We start from the raw sequence: 16,760 nt of genomic DNA, 5'->3' as shown, positions 1-16,760 counted from the left end.
GCAGCATCATAGGCTCCTATTGAGAAAATGGTTTCGGCAGAAAATCTTACACCCTGTCGCGCGCATCCCATGGTGCCTGCAACACAGTGCATGGTTTGAAAGGGGTGTCCCAAATGGCGATGCAGCTCAAGCAATGTAATTCGTTTAATCTATTTATTTATTTACTTAACTCTTTTCAGCCGCATGCGGGAGTTTACTACCCCCATCCTGCTCCTCCCCGGCCCAGCAGCACTCCCTTGTGGAGCCGCCACCAACAGTGTCAGTCGGAAATCCTCCGACCGTTGTTGAAACGCTTCTGACAAGCGGTCGGATACTTTCAGACCGACATCGTAATAGGTCCCTTAATCTTTAATAGAACTTGCCCATATTAATGTGCACTTTGCAAGTTTTAGTAGTGCACACTGGAATACTTGTAGAAATAATTGTATATTCAATGCAGGAATCATTGCTGTTCAATAATAATCATTGAAACAGAGAATCCAAGTTGATCATAAATGTTTAATGTCTATAAGTAAAGCTCAAAACCCTTTACATTCTGGATATAAAATGACCATGCAACCTAAAATCCACCTGAACCGCGGGTCAAAGACAAATGGAGGGCATAATATTACCATAACCTTTAAATAAGCATTGGCGAGGACAATCTATCTGGCCCAGGCAAGTTAATATGCTAGTTATTTTGTATTTTCTTTATTGCAAGCACATGCCACTAAAATAAATAGAAGAAAATAATATGCCAGAGCCCAAACAAACCGGCCATATGCTTACAATATAAAAAGAGTTAATTCTAACACACAAGTATGAGCTGACTAAACATGAAAAAACAAGACGATGACCTGAAATTAATAGAATTCCCCAAAAATAGTTGACACACCAACACTTGCACTCAAGGACACTTTTTGTGCAGATATGCATGTGATCAGGCAAAGTTTTTTCAGAGTGCACAAAAGCCAAGGTATGAAGTGGTCTGACCCACTGCCCATGATAAAAGATGTGGTGAGTGAAAGAACAAGCATTTGCAATGCAATCAGTCTCGCCTTTGGGGCTTACATGTATTTAGCTATGCAGCACATTAGACTGGGTGCTGAAACACCTACTGTTCTTTAACATGAAGGGAAGTAAGCACCAAACTGCGTGACATGCCAGGTATGGGATCACATGGAGAAAAATACTGCCTTTCAACGGGAATTGGTATAGTCCAAGCTCTGTTTTTAATATAAAATCAGGGCCTTTGGGGGCCATATCACTGAAAATACAAGATTTGAAGAAAATATTGTCTACAGGTGCTTGCGGAAGACAATTTCTATGGACTGGAATCTAGAGAATGCTAAAGTGATTCTGGTATTTACTGATCTCTGCTGGTCGTTTTCTATCAAGAAAGTTAAATAGAGGCAGTTGACAGAAAAATTAAAAAAAGAAAGACACTCAGCAAAAAGCAATTCTGGTACTTTACTGACCTCTGCTGGTCGTTTTTTATCAAGACAGTTAAATAGAGGCAGTTGAACAGAAAAAAGTCCCCAAGCGGAAGCAGACAAGTCTTAGGGCTGATCTCCAGAGCCCACAAAGTACACATATAAGTACATCTAAAGTATATACAAAAGGTCTCGAATGCTCGACCTGGAAATTTGAATACAGCTAAACAGAGCAAGAGAGTGCCCAACGCCCCTCTAGGTATGTGCATATAATTGTGAATGTTTTGTTACATAAATTAACACTGAAACTATCTCTAGGCCACACCTAAAAAGATAAAGTAGTTTCACAATTTAGAAAAGTAATTCTTGCTAAATTCATATTTCTTCCCTCCTCTACGTCCTGGACATACAGCAGACCCTTGCATTTATCTCTTTGCATAGGCATTTAGAATGAATATCCTTCTATGAGATATAAAAACTGATACAATGAACACAATCCTATTAAAAGTTGCGGTGTGTTTTGTATGTTTATGATTTTATTGTACCATGAACATTTGATACACTATTAGATTCCATATTTCTTTTGGGAAGTGTACTGATTTATATTTTGCATTGTGTCGTGGTGGTTATGTAACGCATTTGATTGGTAGATATACCAGAACTGTAGAATAAATGAAATATACTGACGAAATAAACCAGTTGTATGCTGCAGAACAACGAGGGGCTGGTGGAAGACCTCAATTTTTTCCTACTTTCTTCCCACACAAAATGTGCCTTTTACCATGCCACTTATCAGTGGGCCAAAAAACACATCTCCGAACGACATGCAATTACCTTGCAGGAAAACTCCATTAAAGTGCATGGCGATCTTGACATAGAAATCCATTTAATCCATCAACTAACGGAAACGTCTAAATCGTTTCAATTGCTGTTTAAAAAGCTCAGTGAATTTGTACCTTACCACATCCAGCAGGTGATGTTGGTTCTGCAAACTACTGCAGACGATGGGATGAATTATTGTTAATTTTAATATTTTATTTTAATGCAGGGATGCGTATTTCCCTTTTTCCTTCGTGGAGGTAATATTTTAGTTAATATACACTGCCTATTAAACCTCATTACAGTAACTTGATACTATGTGTTCTGTCATCAGTCTGCTTTGAGACATTGTGTACCTATCTTCCTTATTTTTACAGTGCTCAATTAAGCGTTGACCATGAGCTGAAACTTATCACTGGCTGATTTTTGCTAATGCAACTAATTTATTTTTCTGGGCATACGCACATTATGCTCTACAGATCCCCTTTGAATGACACAAGGCCCATTCGTGCATAGCTATCTTCGATTGGCTGATTGCATCCTATTGGGTGTAAACCAGCATTATGTACAATCAAATTAATTGCTAATGATAACAGAATGTGTTTGCACCTTCATCGATACAATATATTGCGAAAAGTAAAGGCCTAATTTTCAAAATGATCCAAAAATGTAATTTAAATGGAAAAAAGGTATGCAGATTCTTTTTTAGAATGTACAATATTTGCATATGTGGATGTGGGTGGAGGTCGTGGCAAGGTTGCCAAATGTGAGGACAGCATTGTGATACGGCTGCTGATCATATTTGGTGATGTAACACAACTCTCTTCGGGTTTCCCCATACTGAATGTGCTGTTCCTACACTGAGACTCACCAAATTAGCCACTCATTACCATTGGGGGTCCTGGTTGAGAGGGAGCATCTGGCTGAGGAGCACATAATTGTTACCTGGCGCAGTATGGGTTCGCTGTTATGCACACGAGACAGTGTAGTTACCCCAATGTTTAATATAAGTTGTGTTCAAGTATCTGCATGGTGTGTTTGTGCTACACCCATTGGTTGACAGCCTCCATCTATCAGTTACCAATGGAGTGCTGAAGCTGTACTCTATGCCCGCTATAGAGTCTACTGGACAGTCTGAGAATGTCCATGTGGCTAATGCCAGGCATAGTAGCGGCTAGATTGAGGCTAGGTTAATGTCCTCTAGCAGACAGGGTTATTTACTCGACAGATGAATGTATATTTGCCTTTGGAGGTGTAATGGGTGGCACAACTGGTTTTAAGTCAGTTAAAAAAGGGAATTTTTCATAAAGTTACTTTTACATTACTATTATCAAAAAATGTATTTTAGTATTTAATCAGATTTTGAAAACAAGGTTGAAAATAACATTGAATACTGTTTCTATAATTTTCCTAAGCAAAAATATGAAATATATATTTGAATTACACTTATGCCTGTTTTTAGTAAATCTTTACTAAAACTCCATAGTGTGCATAGCTTTGAGACCTTCAGTCACTGTGATAGCACTTATTTCAAATATGTAGTGTGCCATCTTTTATATTTAAGGTTCACTGTATTGTGGGGTTACAAGTGGTGACATATTATTACATAAAAGTGGTTTCCTTACATGGCAAAAGCATGTTTCCCTTTCTTGTACCACTGCAGGGCTTCCAAATTGCAGCCTAGCCAAAGCACAGTGGAGTATCTGGCAGCCATATATTTTTGTAATCTATGTGGGAGGTGCAAATACACCATATAGAAAAGGGCACCCCCTAGAGATGCTTTACAGGGCAAGGAGCATGGAGAAAAAAGACAAAGAGAACAAGAAAAACTGCCACACAACTTGCATTGTTTTTATATAGGCTTCCCAGAGATCTATAGGCTGACCATCACTATGTTGCTCTGGCCCTAAAATGGTACTGGTATAATTAGTTTCACCCAACCTTCTGAAGGCTATGGTAGATGCCACAGAAATCACACCAGTGACGTGGAAGACAGTTAAATGTCATATTTGGCTTGCAGTATGTATTTGCATCTCCAAAGAAAACAAGAAAAACTCCCACACGACCTGTATTGCATCTATATTGGCTTGCTAGAGCTCTATGGGCTGACCATCACTACATTTATTAAGATGTGAGTCACATAGACATACTAATATTGATCTTTTTATTAGGGTTTTAAGACTTATTTATATTTTTTCAATTGCAATTTTTTTATCATTTGATTATACAAAGTTGAAAGCATATTTATGAGACCACAGATTAATCATGAATACAAGTATGCAATTCATCCACATTGTGGTACATCAAAGGTTTGTCCTATTAAAATAAATCTGATTGAAAGCTATACATGTGTATTGAAACATATACCGACCATAACATAAGGTTTGCCCCCTATAGCCTACCACACATACCAATTCTTTCCTCATGCGCAACAACATACAATCACACTCTCATCTAATACATGACCTACCCAACCACGATTACATACACAGGTGGTAATAACAGATAAACCACTTCAAAGAATATCCATTATTGTGTTGTAGGTTTGGATTTTAAAACAACAAGGTCAAGGCATGTTTCGGTGGGATTTCAAATTTGCATCAACCTTCATCAGGACCACCCATTTATTTGATTTGAGGTAAGTGGTAGGAGATATCTGTGAATAAGTAAACATAACATTTCAAAGGGTCCGTCTAAGAGTAAAAATGTATTTTACAGAAAAAACTTTCTATAGGCCTCTTAGGTTTATCCTATACAGTTTAGAACAACCACCAGTAAGAAAAATATCAGTGGGACAGCAGGTAAGTGAACACACTATCCACATTATTACAGGCTTGAAAGACTTCCACGAGTGCTCTACCTTATATCCCTATGTTTCGAAAAGTGTATCACACAAAGTGCGACCATAACTTCATTGAAACGTGAAAACATAAACCCAAAGTTGCCAGCTGTTCGTGCCACCTGCTACCATTAGATTCCCTGCACTTAGCTTTAGAATGCCTCTAATGGCTCACAAATATTCACAGAGGCTGAATACGTCCAGCCTGTGGCAAATTCGTTCAGTCTGTGGCAAACGTTTTCGAGCAGATGTCCAGAACTAAATGCTAGTTAAAAACTGAAAAACACAACGGAGACTACGAGATCTCAAAGAATAGTTGCTAAGTACACAGCTGTAAACTGTAAAATTATTTTATGAAGAGTATCTTAAGTGAGTCTTTCCAACGGCATTCGCATGGTCAAAGGATTGTAGCCTCATACTATATGCACAGGCAATAGCCTTGTTTGCTGAATAGGGCTGTGTTGATTTAGGAGCCTAGGTAAATAAAAAAACAATATCACCAAACCTCTGTCCAATTATTTGATTTGGTTTCCTTCTAAGATGCCCCTGTGGGCAAACTCCATGTCTATGCGCTGGTGATTGCGTGTCTAAATACGTATACATCTGAATAGTTATGTGCACGCTAAAGAACCACGCGGTCTGTCTTCAGAGAAGAAAGGGGGGCGGCAATATTGATGAATCGATAAAAGAATGAGCAGCTAGTATATAAGGTAAGCCTGTCAGAATGAACTGCTAGAATGGCAAAACAAGATATAACTAAACTCTGGGGCTTATCACGATGTCGGTCTAAATTTGCTCCGACCAACACTGTCTCAGTTTCAGGACCAACCGACCTCTGGTTGGTGGTTCTGACAGCCTGATTACATTGCGATAGAATACTGTTTTGTCGGATACTCACATTTCTCTATGGAAGCTTCGGTTACGGCCGTAAACCGCCCGTTATATCAATAAATCAGGCATTGTAAAGGGTGCTACTCACCCGTTAGGGTCTCAAGGCGGTGGTGGAGGGAGGGATGTGCTGCTCCGTTCAGCCGAAGAGCCAGGTCTTGAACGGTCTTCGTGAAGGTGTCCAGAGAGGGAGGGTCTCCTATGCTCCCATATTGAAATGGGGGGGGTGTAAAACCTGCACCCTATGGCAAGCACCCCATGATGCCTGCTGCAGGGTTTCACAGGGTGGCACACTAGGTACTTCGTCAGCCATCAACCGTAGGTGGCAGAGGCACGGGGGCCCTGCTAGGAGCCCCCAAAGTTGCTTTCCAACAGCTTTTCTGTGTCGGAAAGGCCAGCACGGAAAGGCTGTGTGAAACCGACATCATAATCCCGACGGTGGAAATGCCGTTCATAGGGGATTAGGGCATGGATCCGACTGGCAGGAAGACTCAGAGAGACAGTCGGAACCCTGTTGGAAGGACTGGCCAGTTTACGCTCCGACTGCCAATGTCATAATTCTCAACCAATAAATAAAAGCTTTATTTGGTTACATACAAATAACCATAAAAGAACACAATCAAAAGACATATTACAAATTACAGGGCAAATGTCAATTTTTACACCAATTAAAACCATTCTTCATACACAGTAAAAATGTAATTGTCATAATTGTCACATCACAATAGAATTCTTATATCTAAAAACATTTTTTTAAAAGGCAGAAACAGGCTACAGCAAATATTGTATCTAATTGTTGGGGAACCACTAAAGCTGGGCGACACAACCTCATTCCAAGTGTTATCAAAACCGGAACAATCCACCTTTTTCTCTGCACAGAGTAGAATTTACAGAAAAATAAAACATGAGTGGTGGACTGGTCAGAAATATCGTCACTGGGGCATTTATATAGCTGTTTTGACCAGTCATTAATCTGCGCAGAGTCCCAATGCGGAAACGCATCAATAAAAATGTGTCATAGTCATTAGTTACAAGCCATAGGTATGGCTGGATGTTAAAAGTTGTTAATGTAAAGTTGTGTGCTTGTACCGTAACCTTACTCAATTCAGCATTCATTCTTTGTTCACTCAGCTAGTGCAAACAATCGTTCCTAATATCCTTCCTCGAGTCCCTTGCCATGGTGGGCGGATCATCATAAAATTTTTGATGGCCTATATTATATAAAAACAATTTGACATAAGACAGCCATCTAATATTGGCCACTCCATCTAGGCCTATACAGTCTAATAAGATCCCTCGATTAAACTGTGTTTCCTCTGTTGTCCATATCCTATGCCACAACAGAACTGGCTGAGTTTTTAATATATCTTCCAAATATGGCAAACCTAGTTCTGTGTGGCATATAAAGGAGGAAGTGCCATTAGGGACCATTAATAAAAATCCAAAAACGTGTTTTCAGCTACCTGAAGGGAGCTTACATCTGCATGTCCCCAAACTCCTGCACCATATGAAGCTACAGTAAAGTTTTTTGCCTTATAAATATTCAATAGTTCCACCGTGGGGTGTCTGCCGAATTTCCTACTAAAGTTTACGAGAGCAGATAGAGTTTTAATGTACAGTAGTCTCCTAGTTTTTACAGCCTCCACCCATGACCCAGTGCGGTCAAATAAAAACCCTAGATAGGAAAATATCTTAGTGTTTTCGATGCTTTCCCTTCAATAAAAATTGATCTGGTCTTAATACATCCAGCTCCGCAATTCATAATAAATGTTTTAGTTGAATTAATAGTAAGTCCCCGTTCTGTCATAAAAGTCGTAAAGCTGGATACAGCTCTTTGGAGTCCTAGTGGTGTGAGAGCCATTAGGACCACATTGTCAGCATATAACAATGCGGGAATAGGGCGTTTACCAGCCACAGGGAGGTCGTTACATTCCTTAACTAAAATCCTTTCAAGGTCATTTATGTATAAGTTGAAGAGGAACGGGGCGAGTACGCAGTCTTGCCGCACACCACTTCTTACATTAAGATGACGCGTACATTCCCCCTCCCCACCTCAAATATCATAATTCAGCGGTCAGGCTGCAAACTGACTCTGTTTGTCGGAAACACTCCAGACGTAGTCAAAAAGTTTCAGATTAGCGGTTGGAGGCTTTCCAACCGACATCGTAATCAGCCTCTCTGTGTCTCAAGAAGAGAAGGGGTTCATACTATGACAAATCTTGTATATATGTGTATGTATAAATAATTAAATATATATAGAACTGAATCTGCAGCAAAAAACGGGCAAACACATCTATTTTGCTCACACAGATGGAAAGATCCTGCCCCTACACATAGTGACTCATGAGTGCTCCTACTGCTACAGAAGCCCTCCCCATTAGATAAACGCACATTCTAACTTCTCTACATACCTGTCTACATGTCGTACCATGTCTGTGTCTGGCTGCGTCTTGAGGCGGACGTATCTCGTATCTCGCAGGGAAGTGAAATGGCGATTACACAGTCTCTTCCCCTTAATGAACCTATCGCTGTGAGCATGTGGCTATAGTTCTCACGATAATTCACCTCTCTGCTTGGGAGGTCGGGCGTAGTAAAAAGTAACGTGGGCGCCGGCTTGAGGTAAACCGGTTCCGATGAAAGCCATACACAGCGGGTCGATCAAAAAGAGTAAAATGACGGGCACTTACCCAGAGTGGTATATGTTTGTATCTGAGTCCCCAGCCTATTTTTAGACATATGGGGAAGAAAGCACACCTCCCTGTCCCCTTCATTCTTCCATTATGGAAAGTATCACAGAAAGCGTATTATCATGTCACCAGTTATCATGATATCAAATCTGGTGTGGCAATGTGATCTATAATATGTGTTATCTAGATCTTATTCAGTCATAGCTGGATTTTAACAATCATTATTACTAAGACTCTCATTTATCATAGTATTTAATGCTCACAATAGTGAGACACGGCGATAGTCCCCTTGGTGGGTTCAAAGGGGCCTTCCTTGGCGACGTATTAAGTATAGGCTTGAGTGACCTGTTGCCAAAAGTATGTTAGGTCGGACTAATATCCTGTTGTGAGGTCACCAATCTAATTGAGGTTCACTCCTAGATTTATGAGCTCCCCATAAGGCCCACATTATTTCTTCATTTAGAGTGTATTTTACTGTGTTTAAGGAAAAGATCCAATATGTTTCTCTTTCCCTGTGTGTCTCCAGGATAGAACGCCCTTATTTGGATCTCACCTTCTCCAAGATAAGCCATTTAAGATCATTTTATGTATCTTCCTTATCATGGCAATGCTGAACCATCGGAGCCTGGAATTTATTTGTCCTGATTGCTGAATTATGCTCACAGATCCAGATTCTGAACTCTCAGTCTGTTCCTCCAGTATATCCTAGGCCGCATGGGCATACGATGAGGTACACTATACTCTTGCTCTTACAGTTAGTCATATATTTTAAAGTGCCAGTGCCATCTCTATATTCCCATAGCTCAGCAGTCAGGGCTGATTCACATGCATGGCATGTACCGCACCTGTCATTACCTTTGATCGAGGATAGATCCACAATAGATCTTTGTGAAAGGTCCTTCTCTGGTTTTTCCCAAGTGTGGACCAATTTATCTTTTAGATTGGCATTCCTTCTATAAGTGAACATGGTTTTTTGTAGTTTTTTATCTTCTTCATTGGTATTTAAAATATTTCAATTTTTATCAAAAATCTTCTTGATTTTGAAATTGAGATTGGAATGATGACTAACACACACCAATGTTTCTTTTTTCCTCCTGTTCTGTTCCTGTATAATGGAATCACTGTTACAGTATTTTGCTCTTTTAAATGCTTGCCTAACAAGAAGCCTCAGGTATCCTCTCTCTAAGATTCTCCTTTTAAGTTGTTTAACATTCATCTCATACTCTTGCATGTTAGAGCAATTCTGCCTAATTCTTAGAAATTCCCCAAAGGGGATGGAATTTTTCTAGAAATTAGGGTGGAAGCTATTATGTTGTAATATCGTGTTCTCTGCTGTCGGTTTTCTATAAAAACGTATAACACATCTTTTGTACCAGAGAAGCGGATAGCTAGAAATTCCATTTTTTCCTTACTTTGTTTGGTTTTGAATTTTACATTCTTATCACTAAGTTTGAGCCATGAGATAAAATCTTGTAAGGCTGTCGCTTCTCCTTCCCACACAAAAAAGATATCATCAATGAAACAATACCAATGCTTCACATTTTCAAAACATGGTGCAATCTCATTGAAAATGTGTTCGCATTCATACTCCTCCATATAGATATTCGCTACACTGCCGGCGCATGATGCTCCCACGCTGGTATCCTTGATTTGTTGGTAAGCATTACCATTGAATTAAAAATAATTGTTCTAAAGCACTATTTCTAAACATTCCAGAATAAAAACTAATACTTCCTGCTCCAAGTTGAAAGGCATATTCTCAATTTTAACTATTATATCACCAGTGTCTCTGATGTATGACTGATAGTTGCTTGTGACAGGACACATGTATGTGTCCACATTCTTGGATAGAGGTTCAGTACTGCCTTCAATGGAAAGAATCGGGCACAAAGGGGGTCTCCGACATACTCATGAGTTTTAGGCACTTCACATAGTGCTGGAGTGACAGGATTCGACTTGTTCAAAAGCTCATATTCTTTTTTGCAAATATGTCCCCATCCAGCAGGGCTTTTTTAATGATTTTAGCAATCTGAGTTTCAAGTCTAACAAGGAATCCTAAGTTGACTTGGTTATAATGTTCGGGACTGCTAGCATGGTTTGTATCTTAGCTGTATACTCATTACAACTATCCCCCCACCCTTGTCACATGTTTTAATGTTAAGATCTGTGTTTCCATGCAGTTTTTTGGGGGCAATCATGTAATCTCTCGTTAAATTAGGTGTGACAGGTATTTTAAAGCTAAGTGCAGGGAATCTGATGGTAGCAGGTGTCACCAACAGCTGGCAACTTTGGGTGTATTTATGTTTTCAGGTTTCTATGATTTTATGCTTGCACTTTGTGTGATATACTTTTCGGAATAAAAGGATATAAGATAGAGCACTCATAGAAGGCTTTCAAGCCTGTAATAATGTGGGTAGTGTGTTCACTTACCTGCTGTCCCACTGGTATTTGTCTTACTGGTGGTTGTTCTAAACTGTATAGGATAAACCTAAGAGGCCCTATAGAAAGTTTTTTTTGTATAATAAATGTTTATCTGTGGTATCAAAAATATGCTTTTTACTTTGTATAGTCAAATGATAAAGAAATATAAATTGGAAAAATGTAAATAAGTCTTGAAAATCTAATAAAAAGATCAATATTAGTATGTCTATGTTTGTGACTCACATCTTAATAAATGTAGTGATGGTCAGCCAATAGAGCTCTAGCAAGCCAATATAGATAATGGTCGTGTGGCAGTTTTTCTTGTTCCATTTGAAGGTGCAAATACATACTGCACGCCAAATATGACATTTAACTTCCACGTCCCTGGTGTGATTTCTGTGCCATCTACCATAGCCTTCCAGGAAGGTTGGGTGAAACTAATTATACCAATACCATGTAAGGGCCAGAGCATGCACACTGTGTCACTGCATAGCAGTGTCATGTTAATTTATCGATTTGCCAGCATAAATTCAGATACAGAAGAAGGTGAAAAATCAGGGATGACCCTGAAGCAAAGACAGATTTCCTCTACATTCCAACAATAGATAGGGCCACACTCGCTCTCTCACTCAGTACAGTCAAGGATATTTCAAGATGTAGGTTATAGGTCAGAGATTTATAATGTAGCCTGCTTTGCAGATGAATATAGTCCTCCTGAAAATAGTCAAACTCAATCAGACTGGCTTCATTAAGTGCTGACTCTTCTCAGACAATGTGCATAGGCTTTGCGGGCTAACAGTAGCTGCATCAGCCTTGTCTTGGCACACATAATCCTTTTTCAAGACACCAACCAATAAGACATAAGTTGAAGTGCACTGAGATTTTATCATTGACAAACTAAAGGAATTTAGCTTCGACAGCACTTCGGTCTGTGAATTAACACATTGTCCTCCGACCCTAATGTATCGGTGCAGAAAACAGGTAAGCTACAACCACATTCTAGATCTACATGCCACCCACAAGTTGCCCTTTCAACTGGTCTCAGGCCTGCCATTGCAGTGTCTGCAGGGCAGTTTTAAACCGACATGTTGATCTGGCAAGTGCACTTGCCAGACCCTAACGTTACATTTTCATACATGTAAGGCACCTGTTAGGTTGGCCCAAGGTACCGCTATGGGTAGGGTTCAGTGTATGTGAAAGGTAGAATATGTACTCGTGTGTTTTACATGTCCTGATATTGAAATATTGCCAATTTTGTTTTTCACTATTGCAAGACCTGTCTCTCATACAGGTTATCATTCAAGCTGTTTTGTAACGTTTTACAAGTGTACATTCAAATTCAGAAGAGATGGAGAGTTTAGGCTCCCTGAGCTCATCATTTATTTTGTGAAGTTGGATTTTAAATTGTGTGTTTGAAAATGCCACTTTTAGAGAGTGGGAACGTTCTTGTTTAACCATTCTGTGACTCTGTCTGCCTGTGGAATCGATGTCTGATTTAGACTGGCAGGAACCTGTTTGTGCATTCACTCCAGATAGTCACACAAAGGTAGCTGGTATGTGCCCTGCATATCCTGATGAGCCAGTACCAGGATGATGGTGGGAGTTGTCACTGACACCTGAATAGACCTGTGCTGTCTGCTTACAATGCTCTCTCCACACCTCTGGAGTGTGTCTGGAGCTGAGGCTGGGCAAGGCAAGAACTTATGAACAACAAAGACTTTCTTTGAAGTTTACCAACTTCAAAGGTCAAAGTATTGGGCCTAAAACCCGAGGTTTTTAGAACGCATCTAGATCAAGAGGACTCTGCCAAGAAGAAGAGCTGAAGAGCTGTCAGGAGGAGTACTACTCTATGCTGTGTGTTGGTTTGCTGGGCTGGTCTGCATGTGCTGCTTTTGCCTGTGGGCAGTGGAAAAGACAGGGCTCTTACTTTGCTGTGTCCTGCTTGAGAAGATTCTGGAAGGGCTTGATGTAGAGATGCCTCTGGTTGAAAAGTCTCAGGGACACAAAGACTTCACCTGAGGCATCATTAAACTCCACTGCTGGGAGTTCTGACCTGCCTTTTGGTGCTAATTCCAGTTGTGGGCCCATGGAGGTTGTTCCTACTGCAAAAATAATAGAAGAGCTGAAAATTCACGCATCGCCCTTCCAGTGCCTGTTTTTGCGATGCAGCATCGCCATGCGGGAGAAATTTTCACGCACCGTTGCTGTGCGGCTGAAGAAATCTACACAGGATCTGTCAGTGGGTGAAGAAACTGCCACAGCTAGAGTTCAGCGTACAAGTCACCAAAGTTGAAAACCACTGCATTGACTCCGAGACAGACCCTGCTGTGAGGCTGAAAGAATTGATGCATCGTTGGATCTCGGCTGAAGAAATCTACGAATCACATGTTGTCCGCCGCCGCATCAACCTCCAGGATGGCCGGATTTCCAGGTATCGCGCCTGTGCAGCAAGCTTTTCTGACCCATCACTCGCAGACTAGAACAGACTTGGAAACGATGCCTCGCTTCCCCTTACAGTAGGATTCGATGCAACACTTCTTCTGAGTGCAGCAGAACTGACGCATCACCTCCCCAAGGACTCGGGACAAACGCATCGCTGTGTATTCCGATGCTTCCCATCTCTACCGTCGTTTTGCCTTGTGAATTTTGACGCATCTGAAGGCACTTTGTGTTAAACCACGACATCCATAGTTTCCTATATAAAGAAGTGCTAACAAGTTTTAAAACTCATATTTTAAGTAGTGTATGTTGGATTTTTTCATCTTGGTATTTTTTCTTTAGATACATATACTTTATTTTTCTGAACTGGTGTGGTGTCTATTTGTAGTGTTTTCACTGTGTTACTGTGTGTGTTATGTTCAATTACTTTACACATTGCCTCTGGAAAATCCTGACTCTGACTAGAAAGAAGGGTCCCTACTTGGAAAGGGGGCATACCACTGCCAACTAGAGAATTCCCATTTCTAACAGCCTTATTATGTGCTATGATTATGAATGACTAAAAATGGAAACCTGACCTGGCATTCTTATGAGAGATATTAGAATTAGATCATAAGTGCACGATATTAATTTGCATGACAAGTTTGTTATTGCCAACAACGTCACAGTGAACAACTTTACAGTTTTGTTTTTAACGTAATATCTTTGATAGTGAGTGGTCTGCAAAGTTAATGAAAAAAGATTTTCCAAATAGGCGGCTGCAGGGATGTTCCTGTAACATTGCAGGGCTGTGCATGGCTTTAAGTATGCTGCCCTACAGCTGCAGGCTTGCTGCATCTTTCTCCTTCCCTGGTACCGGAAATCCCAGGTCAGAGGTTTTGGGTGCATCTTATTGAGATAAGGTTATTGTGTTACAATAAATCAATCAATCAGGGGTTTATAAAGCACTGATACTCACCTGTGAGGCTCTCAAGGCACTGGGAAGGGGGAGCTGCTGATCTGTCTGGGCGCTGGGTTTCAGTCGAAGAGCCAGGTCTTGAGATCCTTCCTGAATTGGGTCAGGGACAGGGCTTGCCTGAGGTGGAGGGGCAGGGAGTTCCAGGTCTTGGCAGCGAGGTGGGAGAAGGATCCTTCTCCAGCTCTAGTCTTGTGGATCTGTCGGATGGTTGACCAGGGTCAGATGGGCAGAGCTGAGGTGCCTTGTGGGTACATGGTTCAGATTTGCTGGTCCTGCATCATGGAGGCCTTTGTAGGCATGTGTGAGAAGCTTGAAAGTGATTCCTTTGTTGACTGGGAGCCAGTGGAGTTCTCAAAGGTGTTCAATGATGTGGCTGTGTCAGGAGATGTTGAGGACCAGTCTGGAAGCAGCATTTTGAAAGTTCGGTAGTTTCTTGAGGGGTTTCTTGGTGACACCTGCATAGAGTACTTTGCCATAGTCGAGTCTGATGCTGATGAGTGAGTGGGTCAACGTCTTTCTTGATTCAGTGGGGATCCATCTGAATGTCTTTTGAAGCAGGCAGAGCATGTGGAACCACGATGAGGATACGCCGTTGATCTGGTGGTACATTGGGAGTGAGGAGTCCAGTATTATGCTGAGCTTTCGTTCTTGGTCCATGGAGATGGGGAGGCTCCCCATGTGAGGGCCACCAGGAGTCATCCCAAGCTGAGGAGGTGGGTCCCAAGATGAATACTTCGTCTTATCTGAGTTGAGTTTAAGACAACTGTCTTTCATCCAGGTGGCAACGACCTTTATCCCATCGGGGGAGTTTACTCTGGCTGCTGTGGGTTTGTTGGTGAGAGAGAGGATCAGCTGGGTGTCATCCGCAAAGTAGAAGATGTTGAGTTTGTGGTTCCTCATGATGGCTGCGAGGGGGCCATGTAGACATTGAAGAGGGTGGGGCTCATGGAGGAGCCCTGGGGCACTCCGCAGTTAATCTCTGTGGTTTCTGAGAGGAACGGAGGTATTCTGACTCACTATGTTCGACCATTGAGAAAGAAGTGGATCCAGTCCAGGGCCTTGTCACAGATGCAGGTGTGTGGCATCTCAGGATTAGGGTGCGGTGGGAGATGGTATTGAAGGCAGCCTAGAGGTCCAGAAAGATGAGGGCTGCGGTTTTGCCTCGGTCAAGGAGGGAGCAGATGTCGTCGGTGGTGGCAAGGAGTGCGGTCTCGGTGATGTGGTTATTTCAGAATTCGGATTGGGAGATGTCCAGGACATGGTTTGCTTTAAAGAATTTGGAGAGTTGGACGTTGATGACCTTCTCGATAACCTTGGTTGGGAAGGGGAGCTGGGTCTGAAGTTCTTGAGGTCTGGCGGGTTGGCAGCTGACTTATTCAGCAGGGGGTCGATCTCCGTATCTTTCCAGTTGTTGGGGAAGGTGGTAATCTCAATGTGATGAAGCTCAGTGGCAATGGAGGTGGCTGCTCTATGGAAGATGCGGTGTGGGCAAGGATCCAAAGAGACTTCGCAGTGGATGCTTTCCATGGTCTTGAGCGTGTCATCTGTGGTGAGTGGGGTTGAGTTGAGCAGGATCTGTGGTGGTGCGGCATGGTTGGCTGCGGTGGTGTTGAGCATGGTGGGAGGGTCTTGTGTGTTGAAACTGTCATAGATCCGCTTGATCTTGTGGTGGAAGTAGGTGCCGAGTTTGTTGCAGAGGTCTTGGGAGGATGGGACGACTGTGGTCTCACTGTTGAGCCTGGCAAACTCCTTGACAATGGGGAAGCATCTGGACTTGTGGGGGGCAGAGTGAACCAGTTTGCTTTCTTGAAGTGTTGCTTGCCGAGTGTCTTCTTGAGGGATGCCAGAGTGTTGCGCAGTTGGAGATCCATCGGTGGAGGTTGTGTGCTGAGGTGTTACTGTCTGTTGATGTTGGCAAAATGGTAGTGCTGAGAAAGGTAATGAGGTGTTCTTTGGTGACCTTGATCTGGCTACGATGGGGGCGGTGAGTGCAGAGGTGAAGGTGAAGTGCACGAAGTGGTGGTCAGTCCAGAGGAGTTGAGTGGTGTGGCTGTAGGTGATGTTTTCGCTAGTGGAGAAGATGGGGTCGAGCTTAGATTCTGCTGTGTGAGTCAGATAGGTGACTAGCTGCTCTAGTCCAATGTTTGCTTGGTTCTCCAGATGGGATGCAGTGTTCTGGTCACCGGAGCTGTCAAGGTGACAGTTGAGGCCGCCGAGTAAGATCTAATCAGTGGATGCGAGAGCCTGAGGTGCGATGAAGTTGACGATGGCATCGGTAAAGGGCGTGTGGGGGCCGG

The sequence above is a fragment of the Lissotriton helveticus genome, chromosome 6 (genome assembly GCF_964261635.1).
Source record: "Lissotriton helveticus chromosome 6, aLisHel1.1, whole genome shotgun sequence".
Classification (NCBI taxonomy): domain Eukaryota; kingdom Metazoa; phylum Chordata; class Amphibia; order Caudata; family Salamandridae; genus Lissotriton; species Lissotriton helveticus.
Note: the sequence above shows the minus strand (reverse complement) of the source record.